This window comes from Sapajus apella, unplaced genomic scaffold (genome assembly GCF_009761245.1).
Source record: "Sapajus apella isolate SASKATOON/1434 unplaced genomic scaffold, GSC_monkey_1.0 scaffold131, whole genome shotgun sequence".
Lineage (NCBI taxonomy): Eukaryota > Metazoa > Chordata > Mammalia > Primates > Cebidae > Sapajus > Sapajus apella.
Genome location: NW_022437071.1, coordinates 2,673,747 through 2,690,032, shown reverse-complemented (window position 1 = coordinate 2,690,032; position 16,286 = coordinate 2,673,747). Strand labels below are relative to the sequence as shown.

General features: G+C 38.2%; 1 pseudogene; it reads left to right on the top strand.

Moving 5' to 3' along the window:
• Positions 1-2,772: 2,772 nt before the first annotated feature.
• Positions 2,773-4,664, top strand: LOC116539718 (annotated as a pseudogene).
• Positions 4,665-16,286: the final 11,622 nt, after the last annotated feature.

Below are 16,286 nucleotides of genomic sequence, written 5' to 3'. Positions count from 1 at the left end.
TTGCAAAGACACAATCACCAAGATGGTCTTAACATTTTCCTTAGCTTAACTAAATTTTAAACAGGTTTCTTTGGGACTATAGTCTCCTAACCTCACCTTTCTTAAAGCGCTTGCTTTAGAAAACTTGCAATTGTAATTATTTCTCTACCTATTTGAGACGTGAATCTTCTATAACTCACGAATGTCTTTCTCAGGGACTTGGAGACATCTCTTTGAAATACAGTCATCGGCCGGGTGCGGTGGCTCAAGCCTGTAATCCCAGCACTTTGGGAGGCCGAGGCGGGTGGATCACGAGGTCAAGAGATCAAGACCATCCTGGTCAACATGGTGAAACCCCGTCTCTACTAAAAATACAAAAAAAATTAGCTGGGCATGGTGGTGCGTGCCTGTAATCCCAGCTACTCAGGAGGCTGAGGCAGGAGAATTGCCCGAACCCAGGAGGCAGAGGTTGCGGTGAGCCGAGAGTGTGCCATTGCACTCCAGCTGGGGTAACATGAGTGAAACTCTGTCTCAAAAGGAAAAAAAAAAAAAGAAATACAGTCATCAAGAAAGGTAGGATCCCTATCTTTCAGCCTCTGTGGAAGGGCAAAATCTTAATTTTGATAAGTAACAGTTAGTAAATGCTGATGGCCTAACCACTTTGACCGACTTCTTCCTAACATCCTCTAGTACTTTTCAATTAATCCCAGTAATAAAGAAATCCTTCTGTTCTTTCTTTTAGCAGAGTTGAGCTTAATCTCTCTCATCTATTGCAACAACCTTAAAATATTCTTCAATGTTTAATCTATCTGGTACAACTTTACTTTGGCCCATATGCCATTGGTATGGTGGAATCAGAAAAACTAGGACATGGCAACTGTGATGAAGACATTCAAAGAAGGAAGGGTTCACAGCAAGTGTATGACTTAAGTTGGAAGCCAGAAAATCCTGCTTATAACCCTTCTACTAAAATACATTTCTATTCTTAAAATAAATTTATTTGCAACTAGAGAATGTGAGATTTGAAATGGATACTTGATATCAGTAATTTCAATCCTTATGGTGTACCAGCGAGAAAAGAGGTAATTTGCCCACAGTCACCCATATGGTCAACATTGGTATTATAAGGCCTATCTTCCAAAAAGCATCTCAGCCCATTTTGGGCAGTCTTGTGTTTTATATTTGTTGCAGATGCAGTCAAGAATCTTCAGGCTACCAGTAAAAAAAGTGCATCTGATCTATGTAAGATATTATTACTACCCTGGAAAAGAGTTTGATAATCATTGAGAGAAGACTATGCAAGTTGTCATAATCCATTTTTTATTCCATAAAATATTTGTGCTCATGAATTGGATTTAATATGAAATACTATATCATATAAATATGAAATACTATATCATATACAACTTCTTTATTTCAATTAAGAACTACCAGTCAACGCCCTATACGGTTTTAATTTTAAAACATCCAACTTTGCTTCAAACTGTTAGGAAAATTAAAATGCATTATTTTTAGGTTTTACAGCATTTTCAAGTAGTCTGTTGTCATGAGATGAATATTGCAACCTATCAGGTTTTTAAATTCATGATACTATTCAAACAAATATCAGGTTTTTGTATGTGCTGTTCAATTTCTCATTACCATGACAGAAATCTTTTTCCAAATTGCCTGAGGTTAGTGCCTTTGTTAGAATCCAGGAGACTGGAAAACATAGCTTAAATCGTGAGAAAGTTAACTGACCTATATTTGAAATAACATATATAATTAAAAAAACATTAACATCAAGGTCATGTCACCAGATCTAGCCATTATCAGACTTCAATCACTAAAGATTAAAATTCATAATTTTGACCCAATATAATATATCTGTCTGGTCATCTGCATTTAGCATCTGGCTCAAAAAAAGTGGCTTTGGAAATATCCTGGGTCACAGAGAATGTTTGGGGTTGCTTAGCTTTAAAGGCAGTTTAAAGAAAGAACAACTGAAGCACATAAATAAATAGATTTACAGTTTAATGCTTATCAGCCATTTTAACTTTTTCCCCAGTTATGTTCATCAGTGGATTGTTTTCAACTAACCACAGAGATATCAGAACACTATACCTGCAATTCTGCTCAGAAGCGGGGATAGTAGGCACCACCTTAAGCCTTCTAATTCAACCAGGATTGGGCTAACCAGGGACTCTGCTAGAACATGATCAGACCTACAATGTTATTGTTGCCTCCCACGCTTTAATTATAATCTTTATAGTAATACGAATCATGGTCGGGGTTTTGGCAACTGGCTCTCTGATAATTGGTGCACCCGATATGGCATATCCCCAGATAAATAATACGAACTTCTGACTTCTCCCCCCATCTTTTCTACTCCTACTTGTATCCTCGATAGAAGCCAGTGCTGGGACCAGCTGGACAGTTTATCCCCCTTTAGCAGGAAATCTAGCACATGCAGGAGCCTCTGTGGACCTGCCCATCTTCTCGCTCCACTTAACAGGTGTTTCTTCTATTTTAGTGGCCATTAACTTTATTACCACAATTATTAACATAAACCCCCCAGCCATATCCCAGTATCAAACACCGCTTTCATCTGATCAGTCCTCATTAACGCAGCCCTTCTGCTCCTTTCTCTCCCAGTCCTAGCTGCCGGCATCACTATAGTGTTAACTGACCAAAACCGCAACACTACAGCTAGTGCTCGACTTACGACCATGGTCGGGACTACAGACTGGTCGTAACACGATTTGGTCGTAAGTTGAGTAGGCTATATGTGCAGTTGAAATGGTGCACGCGGAGATGGTAGTGCTGCCGGAAGCTGGTCCGCACTGTCGTAAGCCCATCTGGGCAACGTTTGTGCTGCCAGACGTGGAGCAGTTGTGGCTAGCGATTGTGGTCGTAAAGTCGAATGGTCGTAAGTTGCGTAGGTCGTAAGTCGATCAATACTTTGTTTGACCCTTCTAGCAAAGGTGACCCTATGTTGTACCAACATTTATTCTGATTGTTTGGTCACCTTGAAATCTCTAACCTTATCTTGCCAGGCTTCAGGATAATCTCCCACATCATAACATATTATTCTGGAAAAAAGGAACCATTTGGGTACATGGGTATAGAATGAGCCATAATATCAGTTGGCTTCTTAGGATTTATCTCATGGGCCCACCATACATTTAGGAAAAGACACAGACACACGAGCATACTTCACCTCTGCTACCATAACTATTGCTGTCCTTACTGGCATCAAGGTCTTCAGCTGACTAGCTACACTGCATATCAAATGACCTCCTGCAATATTCTGAGCCCTAGGATTCATTTTCTTTTTCACAGTAGGAGGTTTAACTGGCATTGAATATACAGGCTATGAAGAATCAGGCTTCGATTCGTATATAGTCCCAACAGCAGACTTAAAGTCAGGAGAGCTTTGACTCCTTAAAGTTGATAACCGAACAATTCTCGCAATAGACATCCACAGCAGTATGTTAGTCTCATCCGAAGACATCCTGCACTCATGAACTATCCCCTCACTGGGCCTCAAAATAGATGTAATGCCTGGACACGTAAATCAAACTACCTTAACCGCCACATGACCAGGCCGTTCTATGGACAGTGCTCAGAAATTTGTGAGTCTAACACAGTTTTATACCTATTGTCCTAGAATTAATACCCTTAAAATGCTTCAAAACTCGATCCATGTCCGAACTATAATATTTATTGCAGAGCTGTCCATCATTCAACCTTTAAGTTAGACAGAGGGGATCTGCACCTCTCTGCAGTGAATGCCTCAGCTAGATACTTCCACATGATCCCTTGTCATCCTGTCAATAATCATAACCTTATCTTTCCTTATTCAGTTAAAATTATCTCATTTCATTTGTTATACACCCTTTGCACCAAAAATAATCAAAACTCAGAAAAGTCCCCTGAGAATGAAAATTTATTCACCTCTTTACTACCCCGACAATTCTAGGTCTACCTGCAGTAGTATTGATCATTTTATTTCCCACCATACTATTTCCAACCTCCAGTCTTCTAATTACTAACCAATTGATTTCCATTCAACAATGACTAATTCAACTTGTACTAAAACAAATAATAGTTATCCATAACATTAAAGGATGAACCTCATCCCTTATACTGGTCTCCCTAACTCTCTTCATTGCCTCGACCAATCTTCTCAGGTTTCTACCCCATTCATTTACACCAACTACTCAATTATCAAAAAACCTAGGTATAGCAATCCCCTTATGAGCAGGATCAGTAATTATAGGCTTCCACATTAAGACAAAAACCTTCTTAGCTCATTTTTTACCATAAGGCACACTTATGCCACTTATCCCTATACTAGTGATCATTGAAACTATTAGTCTATTCATTCACCAATGGCATTAGCTGTACAATTAACAGCCAATATTACAGCCAGACACCTACTAATGCATTTAATCGGGGGAGTTACACCAGTACTATTCACTGTCAGTCTCCCCACAGTTTCAAGCACTCTCATTATTCTAACCCTACCGACCATCCTCAAATTCGCCATAGCCCTTATTCAGGCCTATCTATGTCTTTACCCTACTAGTAAGCCTTTACCTACATGACAACACAATGACCCATCAAACACATGCCTACCATATAGTTAAACCCAGCCCCTGACCACTAACAGGAGCTCTCTCAGCTCTCCTAATAACATTTGGCCTGGCCGTGTGATTTCACTTTAACACTATCTTATTATGAATGTGAAAAAGAGAAAAAAATGGAATGGCTATACCACAAAGCTGGGCTAAGCTGCTCTGTTGGGCTAAAAGTTTTATGACTCATTTAAAAGTGCGTATTGGTGATGACTGGAGCTTTGTGGGAAGGACATTTTTATTATCAGTTTCAAAGTGTCAGTTTATCTATTTAGTTTCGTAAATGGAGAGAAAATGCTATGAAGCAGCTGTTCTTTTGTGGGTAATAAATGAATAAATACTTATTCTATCACTTGGTCTAAAAACCTTTGCATTTAGAAATATAAAAAGATCAAAACATTTAAGTTTTTAAGGAGCGAAAGCACACAGTAACTGACCAGGCACATTTGGCCTCTTTTCACTTGAATGAGGGCTCTTCTACGTGCTGCTGACAGCATCCAAGTCCTTCTCTTATGATTTTTTTGAATCTTGTTTGTGTCTTGATGAAGGTTCACAATTTCTTGTAGGCAGTTCAAACCTTAAAGTTTGTTCATCACTGTATGTTTTTGGAAAGCCCCTTTTGTAACTTCAATCAATGTGAGATTACTTATATTTTTATTTATTTAATATATGTATTCATTATGTATCGCAGTATTGTGAAAATTAATTTGTTTCACCGAAGAAATATTACTATGATTATAAGGATCTTTTCTAGACTCTAATGTGGATATTATATTATCTTCTTTTTTTTTTTTTTGAGACGGAGTTTCGCTCTTGTTACCCAGGCTGGAGTGCAATGGCGCGATCTCGGCTCACCGCAACCTCCGCCTCCTGGGTTCAGGCAATTCTCCTGCCTCAGCCTCCTGAGTCGCTGGGATTACAGGCACGTGCCACCATGCCCAGCTAATTTTTTGTATTTTTAGTAGAGACGGGGTTTCACCGTGTTGACCAGGATGGTCTCGATCTCTTGACCTTGTGATCCACCCGCCTCGGCCTCCCAAAGTGCTGGGATTACAGGCGTGAGCCACCGCGCCCGGCCATATTATCTTCTTATAATCTAAAATTTTTGAATACTAAAACCCAGCTGGCCCCAGAGGTTTTCTCTAGGGAATTACAAATCCCTATCACTTATGATACATAGCATGCTCTGGTAACTAAGGCTAATATGTTTCCCCACCTACTATGGTGTGGAAGTGTTCCTGACGGTGAGTGATCATCTAGCCATTATACTTTCCAGCTCCTCTTGCAGCAGTTGTGATCCCATGGCTAAATACAAACAATAGAATATAAAATATTTATTCATAATTTTATCTCACTTATTGTCATGATAACTTTGGGAAGTCACTATGGTTAGCAGTATTATTTTTGAAATCAGAAATATAGAGGCTCAGAAGTTCTTGCAACTCATAAATGAGAATCTTAGAGATGGAAAATAATTCTTCTGAGGTCAAATCCCATGCTCTTCCTACCACAATAAAATCTTAAAATAGATAGTTTCTCTTTTTTTCTCTTCTATTCTTAGGCAAGTATTGCAAATATGCTTCTATGTTTTCTTTTTTTTTTTTTTCTAGGTAAGGCCAGACACACTGTATAGACCGAATATAAATCTTAAGCATGTATTTATTTATGGATCTAGGCATAAGTTTGCCTGATCAACCTAAACAAATCTATCTGTAATTTTTTGGGTGTTTATTAGAGTGGTTTGGTTGACATTGTGAAGACATATAGCAATAGTTATTACATCTTTGAGTGTTTACCATATACCAATTATTCTCTAAATGTTTCTCATGCATTAATGTATTTTCTATTCACAACAATCCTATGAATTATTTAACATAATTATCCTCATTTCACAGATAAGAAAACTGAGACACAACAGAATGAAGCAATTTTCTCGAGTTCACATGGCTGCAAGTGGCAGAGACAGCCATGGGATTCAGCCTGCGTCCAGAGCCTACATTCTTAAATATGAGGATATCATGTCTCTCAACATGTGTTAATATTTACCTAACTTATAACAATTTTTATTCAGTGGAATGAATGATATGTAACTTACAACTTGCTATCATAATCCAGTAACTTGGATGAGATTTTTAAAGTATTGAATATTGACTTTTGATCCAGACAATTACATTTAGTTTTGTTTTTAATACATCTTTCATAAAACAAGTTCTTGTCTCAATGAAGTTTGGAGATTCACATTTAATAACAAGTTCTAACAGGGAGAGATATTTAAATGGTGTGTAGAGGAGAATGTAAGAGAGGAAGGGCTTATATTCAGAAGAAAAGAGATACTGAATTGAGAGATACTAAGGAAAAGAGACACAGTATAGAGAATTCCTAAGAGACCCCAGATACCAGAAGAGTCAGCAGAAGGATTGGATGATATACGGTGCTAACAAGACTGGAGGGAGAGGGTTCCTGCATGCCCAAATCCTATTAAAGATTGTGTAGTTGGGAACAGGGAAGCCAAGCCAATATAAAGAAGGACAAATACTGAGTGCATTAGCTATCCTGCAGGAGAGCTGCCCCTTCAAAACCAAATTGAATGCTGTTACTTCAAGTGAATTTTACTGGCTTTGGCTATTATCCCATTCCATATTCCCATGAAGATGTCCACCCAGTGGGATCCTTAAGGAAACTCACAAAATCAGGATTACTATTACATTAATATGTTTCTCCTCTAGAGATTTCAGAGTTCTTTTAAACATTCAATCATCATGCAATTTCAGCAAGTACCTTGTTTATGTTTTAAAAATTGACTGTCATTTATTTAGTCCTTTGTCCCTCTTCATGCATTAGTATGTGAGGTATTGTGATATATTAATTGAAGGGCAAACTCTGGGAGCTAGGCCGATGCGGAGTATAATCTTTGCTCATCCACTTCCTAGCTTTGTGACCTTGAACAAGTTACATAACCTTGCTAAATCTTAGTTACATCATTTGTAAGCAGGGGAATAATAAAAGTACCTACTTCATAAAGCTGTAGTGATAGTTTAATGAAATAATGTTTGTAAATCACTCAATGCAGTGCCTGGCCCATAATTAGTGTTCAATAAATATAGACTCTTATTAAACTGATGGTACATTTTGTGAAGTTGATTTACCTTTCCAAAGTGAGCAATGTCACTCTCTTCTTCCTGGCAGGAATAAACTTACCAATATTTCTAACAGTGCCACTGTTGCTCTGGCCTAAGTATGGAACTGCCTTTGAAAAGATTACAGCAACAAAGTAAGTCTAACACAGCTGACTGTATCTTGTCTTTAGCCTACAGGCTGGCTGTCCTCATTCATTCCTAGGCATAGGCCAAGCTAACCATCGGAGGAACTTAGTGTACAGTTTAACTTTGAAACAATAATGATAATAGTTCCTCCCCAAAATGAAGCCCCTCCTTGCTCAGAGACCAAAACTGCTTTTGTAAAACTAATGGAAGGCCACAAGCTTAGGATTATAGGAGGTGTCTGAAATCTCCTAAAACCTAGCAGTAAACAATAACCAGCCATTTTCCCTGACTTCCTTTTCTATAATCCCTTGCTGTTCAGGAGTCATGTGGTCAGACTTCCCTAATTGGGCCTTTAGATAACATCATTATTATAGAAACTAAGATTGGTCTTTTGAGATGTTTTTCAGACTCCTGCAGTCTGGCAACCAACTGACCCAGGACTTATGATTCACTCAACCGGTTCTGGAGCCTCCACCTAGAGGTAAACTCAGTGCATGAGGCTCGTTTTCCAGACGACTATGATTTCATCCCCAACCAACCAACAGCACCATTTCCTGGCCCCCTGCCCACCAAATTATCCATAAAAACCCTAGCCTCTGAGTTCTTACGGTGGTTCGTTTGAGTCATAACTGCAGTCCTATTGCTTGGGTAGCTCTGTGTTAATTACACTCTTTCTCTACTGCAATACCATGATCTCAGTGAACTGGTTTTTTCCGTGAGTGGACAGAAAGAAACTGTCAGGTCATTACAAGTGCAGCAGCTAGAATGAGGATGAAGGGAAGTTGACCAAATTGGCCAGGAGTGCAGTATTGACAATGGACGGGTGAGCTCTGTGTAGATTACCCTGGTTGACACTGAGGAAATGCCCTCCTTACCGAAACTTGTCCCAGAAAAGGAAGAAAAACCAAATAAGTTTAACAAAAGCAATTAAATCCAATAAGAGATGTGAGCCTGAGGTTGCAAGCCAATTTACCAAAAAGTCTCAGTCAAGTGAGGGAAGATTGTATAAAGCCTAATTTAAACAGGAGAAACTAGTTAACAGAAATATCCTAAAGCTTATGGCATACAGAAAAGCAAAGCAATGCGAATCTTTATTTCCCAAGCCTTGAATGGACTGAGGGTAGTTTTGGAGAGAAATAAGGTAAAGGAAAAATCTTTTTGGCTTTTTTTCCCCGTTTGTAATTGTTAAATAACTGAGTCCTCAAAGAAAAAATAATCTCTACTTTTACTTTCTGGCCCCTTTGTGGATATGAGACCAAGAAGTAATTATTTGTTAAATATTTACGTCCTTGGGCTTCATGTGAGCTATTACAATCACTTCAAGCCCACAGGCCTCCATCAATTTTATGAATGTCATTAATCTTGTCACTTAACCATCTTGGCCTTTGCTTTCTGCTCTCCTCCACCTTGTTTGTCCTTGATGTTAAAGAGCAAGGCATGTTTGTTCGCAGAAGGGAAGATGAGTCTCTTTCCTCCTCCTGATCAACACAACTCAGCTGTGTATATCATTTGTAGGTCAGTTTTCCTGTAAAATCTCATCACCCCTTTTACTAAAGTGCTTGGAACTCAGGCAACTTTTCTTTCCTTTTGTGCAAGTATTCTATTTAAAAAAATTTCAGCGTGATATCTCAGGGTTTCATTGAGCACCAAGGGATCACAGAGCTCAAAGTAAAGGTTTGGATTGTGGATTAGAATAAAGAAATTTGAAGAGGAAAGATTAGAAAAAGGACCTGCAAGGGGATATTAATAATTGTTGCCAGGTTCATAGCCCTGAAACCTAAATGGTGAAGGCCAAAAATTCAGAGAGTCACAATTGCTAGTTAATCTTGAAGCTGTGCTTTAGTGGTTCTTTTATTTATTTTTCATCTGTTCATTCAATAAACATTTCATGATTCCTACTATGTGCAGAGTTCTAAGGATGAAACAGTGATGAATAAGATAGAAACTCTATCTTACAGCAGTTTTTAGTCTCTCTGGAAAGATAGATATGCAATTACTGCTATAAAACAAGTATATATCTGTATATATTTAGATACATACTTGTATACATAAAACACATGTTAACAAAGATCTGAGGAAACCTTGAAGAAGAAGGAATTAATTCACATTAGAAACACTGGTAGCTTTATATCAGGGAAGGAAAAAGAGAGAAGTGGCGGGGGCCTGGTGTCTCATGCCTGTAATCCCAGTACTTTGGGAGGCTGAGGCAGGCAGATCACCTGAGGTCAGGAGTTTAAGGCCAGCCTGGCCAACATAGTGAAACGTTGTCTCTACCAAACAAAAAATTAAAAACTTAGCCGAGTGTGGTGGCACACACTTGTAGTCCCAGCTACTCAGGAGGCTGAGGCATGAGAATGGAGCATGAGAATCACTTGAACCCAGGAAGCGGAGGCTGCAGTGACTCAAGATTGCACCACTGCACTCCAGCCTGAGCGACAGAGTGAGACTGTCTCAAAAAAGGTGTGGTGGGGGGTGGCGGGGAGGGAAGCCTATCGAAGTGATGAGACAGTTGATGTGCAAAGTGCCCTGTGGTGGCCAGTGGGTTCGTGGCAGTCTCAAAGTCACCACTGGAGCAATAAGAAGCTCTCCCTCATAAGGTGATCACACATACTGTCTCACCTGAGGATGCCTCTGGTTTATAACTTTGTACTGATGTAATTGTTAATCCAGCTCCCTTTCATTGTGCAGACTAGACAACTGTCTACCTACAGCTCCTTTGCCCCTTGGTACCAAGAGTTCTCCTGTCTCTTTCTGTCTGGCTCCAACTTTTACTCCAAATCACAAAGAGGAAAGGAGTGCAGGACACTGCCTTCAACCTCAAAACCTTTAGGCAAGAACTAACAAAGAACTGAAGAAGAATGGTCATGAAGTATAGGTCTGGGGCTGAGGAGATGCCTTGAACTGAGCAAAGGGCTGAAGTTATGGGCAATGTTGGATCTTCTGTGATTAGACTTTTGGCCAGGATTTCCCAATATTTGTTATGAGTAACCATTATACAACAGATTAATAGTTCATGAATAAAAAGAATTTTGGGGTCATTTCTGCTCAATAAATGCTGTATTAAGCATAGATAAACAGGCTTCTTTACTCTGGATTTCTTATGGCCTTTAAGGTGTTCAGCTATCATGCAACCTCTATGAAGTGCTGTATATCCTATGCTCTGCGTCCAGCCTTAGATATTTAATTATGGAGCCCTCTTTTTTACAGAACATTTCATAAGACAAGCACTAATTTTAGGAAACCCAGCTTTCGGCCCTGAACTCCATATGTTGCTTCCTTTAAAGAAGATTAACTTTTCTTTAATAATTTACAGGGTGTGTTTAGTTAAATTATTGGACTTTCCAAATGGGCTTCCCACTCAGCTATCACATATGTTTTGTTGTTGTTGCTTTGCTTGTTTTTCTGAATGGTCGCTAGATTTGAAAAATATTTGTATAAAGGATTCACAGCATAACTCTCTTTCTGCTAAAGAGGCAATACAGTAAAGTGGTGAAGAACACTGACTCTGCAGCCAGACTGCCTGGGTTCAAACCCCACCACCCCCTGGCTATGTGACATTGGACAAGTTATAAACCTCTTTATGCCTCAATTTTTTTTTTTAATCTACAAATTAAGCATAGTAGAGTGGATTCCCCCTTATAGGATGGCTGAGAAGATTAAGTATATGTGGATAGTGCTAAGAGCAGTTTCTGCCACATAATAGGTGCCATGTATGTTTTCTTTCTGTAAAATGTGGATTACCAAGTACTTATCTTGCTGAGTCATTGTCAATGTTAATGAGCTTATCTATAGGGAGCAGAATTGCCTGGGCTTCACCAATGAGGATGCTCATGGAACTTGGGGATTGAGAAAGGCCAATGGAGATCATCCAACATTTCTATGCTTTAGTTCTTCATCTATCCAATGAGAGCAATGAGTGTCCCTGTCACTGGATTTCTTATAATAATATATAACAATATATGTAAAAGGCAAAAACAATGTGCTTAATATATAGTCAGAGCTGAATGAATGTTAGTGCTTAAATCATTACTGTTAATCCAGCCTCCTGATTTTCTAGTTAAGGAAATAGAAGCTCTGAAATATGAAAGAAAGAGCTCCCATTTTTTAAATTAAAAATCTACATTTATTAATATTTATTTTTATTTGTTTTTTTTTTTTTTTGAGATGGAGTCTGGCTCTGTCACCAGGCTGGAGTGCAGTGACACCATCTCGGCTCACTGCAACCTCTGCCTCTTGGGTTCAAGTGATTCTCCTACCTTGGCTTCCCGAGCAGCTGAGACTCCAGGTGTGCCACCATGCTCAGCTAATTTTTTGTATTTTTAGTAGAGAAGGGTTGTCACCATGTTGGCCAAGATGGTCTCGATCTCTTGACTTCATTATCTGCCTGCCTCAATCTCCCAAAGTGCTGGAATTACAGTTGTGAGCAGCAGCGCCTGGTGTACATATATTTTGCCATCATAGATTCCTCATGGGCTGTTTGGCTGATGGTCAATACAGGATAACAGAAAAGCTTCTCATCTAGGAATGCCAGATATCTGGACTCTTCCACTCCATCATTTGCAAATTAGTCACATGACTTCACAAAAACCTAGGGTGTCTAATGTTTCTTCCATAAAATGATAACATTGTGAAATTAACTGCATCCTTTGTTTTGGTTCCAAAATTCCATATTTATTCAATAATGTAAGTTTTACTTTGTTTTCAGTATATAGAAGACAATTCTGGAACAATAAGAATTAAGCAATCGGACTTGGAGTAAATTGCGTCAGGGGCAGAGATGGAAACCTGGAGGTTGTATTTCCAGTCAGTTCCTTAGCCCTCTAGCCTCTTTTGATAGTTTCTCTGCCTCCATTTTTATGTTCCTTGAAGTTTTTCAAGATACAAAATAACTTATGAAAAATTAAGTCTAATGCCCTGTACAAGCATTTCTCTCATACATAGTTCTCAAATTTCACTGGGGATTGGAGACTGAATTTTGTAACATCTCAGTGACCCCCCACCCACCCCAGATCTGAGAAACTTGGGTCAGCATATAATGACAGTAGATATGAAGCTTTTGGGAAGGTGGAGAGGAAATACTGAATACATTAATGAACAGTCCTCTGCATTCCAAAGCCCTTTTCCACTAAAGATCAAGCCCCAGTCTTTCTCTAATATTAATGAATTACTTTCAAAATTTACATAGATAAAGAAATCACTCAGAGAATATGAAACACTGAAAAACTGTGGCAGCATGACAAACCCAAGCTTTGCAACTGCTTTCATTTATTTTGTCTCTGTGCCTGAGGGACAAAATAGGTAATTTTCCTGTGTGAGGGTAATTATCCTAGGCTGGCCAACCTGGTAAAGAACCCCTGGAGCTGCTGGCTAACCTTGGCACTTTCATCTTTTAGTTCATGCCGACACACCCCAAAAAGAAGAGAAATCTTATATTGCAAAGAGCTGGTCTCTTATTTCCCCTACACTTGCTTGGGGTCACTTGATTTCTTTCATTCTCCATAGTTTTCTCCTTACAGAATTAAAAGCCAGTAGTAAAAAACAAAGAATCTAAAAATATAATCGTGCACTCTATTAAGTCAAACTCCACATTCTAATGATGTTTTTTTGTCATAGCCAAGAACTAAGCTCTGCTTAGATCTAAGTGAGGGCAGCTTTTAAACTTTTCAATTGTCATGTGGCTGGTGCTTGAGGTCTAAGTGACTAATAAAAAGTCAACTTGGATTAGTGAGAAGGAACGTCCTAATAGAGCTGACATGCAATCAAGCGGATCAGTAGAGGAGATATGAAATGATCTTTTCTTACCAGCTGAAGGGGCATTTCAGAGAGAGCCAAGTGCTTTAGTGGACTTTCAGAATGTGGCATCTTCCAAACACAATTTAATGCTTTCTGTAATTAGTTGGGGATGTGCCAGAGAGTTTTCGATTGCCTCATTTTCTTTCTTAACTCTTGATTTTGCTCTACTCACTTTTTGGTTATAGCTCTACATTATATTTGCAAAAATAAGATAATTAGCATAAATACTGTTCAATGACCTATCAATTTCATGTAATGGTGAGTTCTGGCCATCTCACTCTTACAATAGTTCAGTGCATAGATACACAACAGCCTGAGTCTGAATCCCAGTTCTTCCACTTATGTAACTTTGAACAAGTTATTGCACATTTCTGTGGCTTCATTGAATCAATTATCAAATAGGGTTGATGATACTATATTACCCATAAGATGGTGATGAGAATTAAAATCATGTAAAGTCTGACACGAGGCACATAAGATACACACACACACACACACACACATTTCTAGTAACTGAGTTGTCTTACATTTTGTGGCTATACAATCATTTATTTAATTATTCTGGAACTGGTGGTCATTTGAGTCATTTGAGTTAGTTCATAATATTGCTTTCTTTGCAGGCAATGTCTTTCTATACACAATTGTACGCACACTAGGGATTCTAACCATGAAGACCTTTCTTTCTCATTGCATTTTCTCATCCTCTTTTCTTATAATTATTAAACTATATTTCTTCCTTTTTCATCTTTCCTTCCTCATACTACTTTTTCTAATTAAAATAAAAAGTTACTTTCCAATGATAGAGACAGAAATCAGTTTACATATTTGCCCTTTTGAAAGTTCCAGTGTCTACAGGCTTTCTTTCTCAGTATTGCCATAGATGCATTTAATGGTTCCCCAGTGAATACACTACATTCTTTTATTCTGGATTTGATTGAACAGGTCATAAAGACAGTACAGCAATGGACATCCTTTTATCAGTTTGTTTTTATCATCAGATAATATCAGCATCTGTCCCATTTCCAGATGACTTTTTACATTCAGGGTCATTCTGACTCCAGCTTCTATAGCTTTACTTGTACAATTCTTTCTTGACCAAGCCCCATCTCCTCCATATGTGCTGGGCACAGGATTACAGGAGAGAAATGAGAAACAGTCCTTGACCTCAATGAGCTCACGTTGGGGCAAGACAGCAAATATAGCCTGGCATGTCATAAGCCTGACAGAATTTACTATTTGAAAACGAACAAAAGAAGAAAGTCTGTGATTTCAACATAGTATGTGAACGCCTGTAACAAAGAATATGTAGAAAATGAAGTGGGAACACTGAATGATTATGTACTTGCTCATGGGCTCTGCGTATATGAGGCAAAGGATCTCAGGCTGCAGGTGTAGGCTGGAATTATCACCTTCTATGGAAAAGAAAATTTGGGCTTGAATTTTTAAAGAAGAAATGAATAGGAAAAATAAGGATAGTAAAAAAATCAGTACAATGAATACCTTTTAAAAGGTGAACATACATTTAATATCTACTGTTTACAAAAAAGGGAATGTTTACCCAAATATCCATCTGCTTAAAGCAGTCCTTGCCATGTTTAAAATGAAAAATAGAAGTGTATTTAAACATCAATATTTCAAATTAGTTTTCGAATAAAAACAACATCAATGGTATGGTCACTTATAATTGCCTTTTAAGTGTTTTCTCCCCAAGAGATATAAAAATGTTACCTCCAGGAAGAATTCGTAATTACATAACAGAAAAGTAGCTGATGTCAGGCAACCATAAGTTTGATTTTTTGACTCTATATGTGTTCAGGCAAGTTTTTTTGATGTGTCTGAACCTCTGTTTTCTTTTCTACTGAAAGAAGAGATTGAGAGAATTAAACACAAATTAAAAAAAAAAAAAAAAAAACCTCATTATCTTACCTGGCACCTGAAAATATTGATTTTCACTTCAAAACAATTCTTCAAAATGGCCAAATTTTCCACAATATATGTACCAAGTGAATAGCAAATCACTATTTTTCCAAAATAAAAACTATAATTTGTTGTCAATAAATGCTTAATTTCCTGTTGGCTTCTAGTTCCCACATTCTGTCATCTAAGGAACCAAAAAGAATTCAATCACATATTAAAAAAAAAAATCACCATTCTAGAAGAAAGCCTTAACAAACACATCTGTGGGTTTTATGAAATCCATCAACCTAAGGTAAAAGACTACTAGAGGTGCATATCAATGTTTATTGTCATCTTCACCAAACTTCATGATTTACAATCCAGTAACTATAAATGCACCTGCGAACCAAAACTATGTACATTATTATAGCATGAACTGTCAATTGCCTACTGCAATTTCTTCCTAGCCAAAAAAGTCCTGACATTGTACCCAGACTCTTCCCTGGGAAAGGAGTCACAATTAGCCTAAGTAAATCATTGCAGTTACATTTCCAGCTTACATAGACTACCTTGTCTCTGGGGTCACCTGGCGAACTAATTCTGGCCTATGATACTTAAAGAGAAACCTGTTTTGGGGACAGTTAGGGGACTATCAGGAATGCAAGTGAAAAACACATTAAATGTATCCCTGTCATTCTTCACATACGGCAGCTGTCTTATGACCATGAGATGTCAA